The following is a 4,938-nucleotide window of genomic DNA, read 5'->3' on the forward strand; positions in this document are numbered from 1 at the left end:
TTCAGAGGAAGAATACTCATCAAAGCTCATGAATGGCAAAAGTAAATTTAATGGAATCTCTATGGTCTTAGTCTGAGCCTCAGATTCCCATGGTTCCTCATTAGGGAACTCCAAAGAGGTCAGTGGGCGTCCATTGAGGTCTTCCTCAGTGGGAATCACTGCCTCTTCCTCCTCTCCATGTTCGGCCATGTGAGATGTGGTTATGGCCTTGCACTCTCTTTTTGGATTCTCTTCTGTATTGCTAGGGAGAGTGCTAGGAGGGAGTTCAGTAATTTTATTACTCAGCTGACCCAATTGTGCCTCCAAATTTCTAATGGAGGACCTTATTTCAGTCATGAAACTTTGAGTGGTTTTGATTAGATCAGAGACAATGGTTGCTAAGTCAGAGTGGTCTTACTTAGAATTCTCTGTCTGTTGCTGAGAAGGTGATGGAAAAGGCTTGCCATTGTTAAACCTGTTTCTTCCACCATTGTTGTTGTTGAAACCTTGTTGAGGTCTCTGTTGATCCTTCCATGAGATATTTGGGTGATTTCTCCATGAAAGATTATAGGTGTTTTCATAGGGTTCTCCCATGTAATTCACCTCTTCCATTGCAGGGTTCTCAGGATCATAAGCTTCTTCTTCAGAGGAAGCTTCCTTAGTACTGCCTGTTGCTGCTTGCATTCCAGACAGACTCTGAGAAATTATATTGACTTGTTGGGTCAATATTTTATTGAGCCAATATGGCATTCAGAGTATCAATCTCAAGAACTCCTTTCTTCTGAGTTGACCCATTATTCACAGGATTCCTTTCAGAGGTGTACATGAATTGGTTATTTGCAACCATTTCAATGAGTTCTTGAGCTTCTGCAGGCGTCTTCTTCAGATGAAGAGATCCTCCAGCAGAGCTATCCAATGACATCTTGGATAGTTCAAACAGACCATCATAGAAAATACCTATGATGCTCCATTCTGAAAGCATGTCAGAAGGGCACCTTCTGATCAATTGCTTGTATCTCTCCCAAGCTTTATAGAGGGACTCACCATCCTTCTGTCTAAAGGTTTGGACTTCCACTCTAAGCTTGCTTAATTTTTGAGGTGGAAAGAACTTTGCCAAGAAGGCATTGACTAGCTTTTCCCAAGAGTTCAGGCTTTCCTTAGGTTGTGAATCCAACCATGTCCTAGCTCTGTCTCTTACAGCAAAAGGAAAAAGCATAAGTCTGTAGACTTCAGGGTCAACCCCATTGGTCTTGACAGTGTCACAGATTTGCAAGAATTCAGCTAAGAACTGATGAGGATCTTCCAATGGAAGTCCATAAAACTTGCAATTCTGTTGCATTAGAGAAACTAATTAAGGCTTAAGCTCAAAGTTGTTTGCTCCAATGGCAGGGATAGAGATGCTTCTCCCATAGAAATCAGGAGTAGGTGCAGTAAAGTCACCAAACACCTTCCTTGCATTATTGGCATTGTTGTTTTCAGCTGCCATGGTTTCTTCTTCTTTGAAGAGCTCTGTTAGGGCCTCTAAAGAGAATTGTTCTTTAGCTTCTCTTAGCTTTCTCTTCAAGGTCCTTTCAGGTTCAGGATCAGCTTGAACAAGTATGCCTTTATCTTTGTTCCTGCTCATATGAAAGAGAAGAGAACAAGAAAGTAGGGAATCCTCTATGTCACAGTATAGAGATTCCTTGAGGTGTTAGAGGAAAAGAAGAATAGAAGGAGGAGGTGGAGAAGAGGGAATTCAAACTTATCAAGAGGGATAGAGTTCGAATTGCACCTTGATGAGGAGTCTTAGTCCTTTAAATAGAAGGATGTGAAAAGAGGGGAAGAATTTTCGAAAATAAATTAAAAAGATTTTGAAATAATTAAAAAGAAATTTGAAAATTTGATTGAGATTTTCGAAAACTAAGATTGGGAGAGAAATAAAGTGATTTTTGAAAAAGATTTTGAATTTAGAAAAAGATATGATTGAAAAAATTAATTTTGAAAAAGATGTGATTGAAAAGATATGTTTGAAAAGATATGATTGAAAATCAATTTAGAAAAAGAAAGTTTTTAAAATTAAAGTTAATTACTTGACTAACAAGAAATTAAAAGATATGATTCTAAAATTTAAAGTTTGATCCTTTCTTAATAGGCAAGTAACAACTTGAAAATTTTGAAGTAAATCTTTAATTGAAGCAAGGATTTTTGAAAATAGTAAAAAATAAATATAAAATGGAAAGAAATTGATTTTGAAAGAGATATGATTGAAAAGATATGATTTGAAAAAGATTTGATTTTGAAAAATTATGAAAACTTGAAAAAAATGTGAATTGAAAACAAAATCTTCCCTCTAGTGCCATCCTGGCGTTAAACGCCCAGAATGGTGCCCATTCTGGCGTTTAACGCCCAAATCTCTACCTTTTTGGGCGTTAAACGCCCAGCCAGGTACCCTGGCTGGCGTTTAAACGCCAGTTTTCCTTTTTCACTGGGCGTTTTGAACGCCCAGCTTTTTCTGTTTGATTCCTTTGCTGAATGTTCTGAATCTTCAATTCTCTGTATTATTGACTTGAAAAGACATAGTTTTAAAAAATATTTTTAAATTTTTAATGATGAGAAACGATAAGAATGTAACTAAGATAAGATAAACAATGCATGCAGGACACCAAACTTAAAAATTTTCATATAAGAGACACTAACAAATTGAGAATGCATATGAGAAACAACAAAACACACAAAACAAGAGAATTTAAAGATCAGAGCAATGAAATCATCAAGAAAAACTTGAAGATCAATGAAGAACATGCATGAATTCGAAAAATGCAAGAAGAACAGAAAAATGCAATTGACACCAAACTTAAAAATTAATACTAGACTCAAACAAGAAACATAAAATATTTTTTATTTTTATGGTTTTATAAATTTTTTTTGTGATTTTCGAAACTTATATGGAAAAGAAAATAAAGAGAATCAAAACTTTTAATAAGAATTCCAGGAATCATGCAATGTTAGTCTAAAGCTTCAGTCTAAAAAGATTAGACATGTTTGGCCAAGCTTCAGCAGGACATTACATTCAATAGCTAAATTGATGGGAATCAATCAGCTTTTGTGATGGTAAGAACATCACCTTGAAACTCTAGAATTCATTTTTAAAAACTCTGAAGAACAAAATAGAAAATCTTTTTGTATTTTTGAAAATTTTTTCGAAAAATAAAAAAGGAAAAGTACCTAATCTAAGCAACAAGATGAACCGTTAGTTGTCCAAACTCGAACAATCCCCGGCAACGGCGCCAAAAACTTGGTGCATGAAATTGTGATCATCAACAATGGCATCCAAAGACTTGGAGCTCTCAAACGTGAATCACACTTTGTCACAATTCCGCACAACTAACCAGCAAGTGCACTGGGTCATCCAAGTAATAAACCTTACGTGAGTAAGGGTCGATCCCACGGAGATTGTCGGCTTGAAGCAAGCTATGGTCATCTTGTAAATCTCAGTCAGGCGGATTCAGATGGTGATGAAGAATTGATAATTAAAAGATAAATAAAACATAAAATAAAGATAGAGATACTTATGTAATTCATTGGTGGATTTCAGATAAGCATATGAAGATGCTTTGTTCCCCTTGAACCTCTGCTTTCCTATTGCCTTCTTCCAATCATTCATACTCCTTTCCATGGCAAGCTGTATGTTGGGCATCACAGTTGTCAATGGCTACAATCCCGTCCTCTCAGTGAAAATGTTCAACGCACTCTGTCACAGCACGGCTAATCATCTGTCGGTTCTCGATCATGTCGGAATAGAATCCAGTGATTCTTTTGCGTCTGTCACTAACGCCCAACACTCGCAAGTTTGAAGTTCGTCACAGTCATTTAATCCTTGAATCCTACTCGGAATACCATAGACAAGGTTTAGACTTTTCGGATTCTCAAGAATGGCCGCCAATGGATTCTAGCTTATACCACGAAGATTCTGATTAAGGAATCCAAGAGATACACACTCAATCGAAGGTAGAACGGAGGTGGTTGTCAGGCACACGTTCATAGGTGAGAATGATGATGAGTGTCACGGATCATCACATTCATCAATTTGAAGAACGAATGAATATCTTGGAGAAGAAATAGACTTGAGTTAAATAGAAAAACAATAGTACTTTGTATTAATTCATGAAGAACAGCAGAGCTCCACACCTTAATCTATGGTATGTAGAAACTCCACCGTTGAAAATACATAAGAACAAGGGTCAGGCATAGCCATGAGGCCAGCCCCCAAACGTGTCTAAGATAGCATAAGACTTCTCAAAGATGAAAATACAATAGCAAAAGGGTCCTATTTATAGAAAACTAGTAGCCTAGGGTTACAGAAATAGGTAATTAATGCATAAATCTTCTTCCGAGCCCACTTGGTGTGTGCTTGGGCTGAGCATTGAAGCATTTTTGTGTAGAGATTTTTCTTGGAGTTAAACGTCAGCTTTTGTGCCAGTTTGGGCGTTTAACTCCAGCTTTTGTGCCAGTTTTGGAGTTAAATGCGAGAATTCTTGAGCTGACTTAGAACGCCTGTTTGGGCCATCAAATCTCGGGCAAAGTATAGACTATTATATATTGCTGGAAAGCCCAGGATGTCTACTTTCCAACGCAATTAAGAGCGCGCCAATTGGGCTTTTGTAGCTCCAGAAAATCCACTTTGAGTGCAGGGAGGTCAGAATCCAACAGCATCTGCAGTCCTTTTTCAGCCTCTGAATCAGATTTTTGCTCAGGTCCCTCAATTTCAGCCAGAAAATACCTGAAATCACAGAAAAATACACAAACTCATAGTAAAGTCCAGAAGAGTAATTTTTATTTAAAAACTAATAAAAACATAATAAAAACTAACTAAAATATACTAAAAACATACTAAAAACAATGCCAAAAAGCGTATAAATTATCTGCTCATCAAGATGCCGTCATTTTTGTTTGGGACAAGCAGTGGCATATGTAGAGGCC

At 37.0% G+C, this 4,938-nt stretch overlaps 1 non-coding gene across 1 annotated transcript; it reads left to right on the plus strand.

Annotated features, from left to right (window-relative positions):
- The first annotated feature begins 955 nt into the window (after positions 1–955).
- LOC148575295 (small nucleolar RNA R71) lies at positions 956–1,063 on the plus strand. The gene has a single exon (XR_015905593.1). It is a non-coding gene; the product is annotated as a small nucleolar RNA R71 (small nucleolar RNA).
- Positions 1,064–4,938: the final 3,875 nt, after the last annotated feature.

Source organism: Arachis ipaensis, chromosome B2, assembly GCF_059453495.1.
Source record: "Arachis ipaensis isolate K30076 ecotype BB chromosome B2, ASM5945349v1, whole genome shotgun sequence".
NCBI classification, from domain to species: domain Eukaryota; kingdom Viridiplantae; phylum Streptophyta; class Magnoliopsida; order Fabales; family Fabaceae; genus Arachis; species Arachis ipaensis.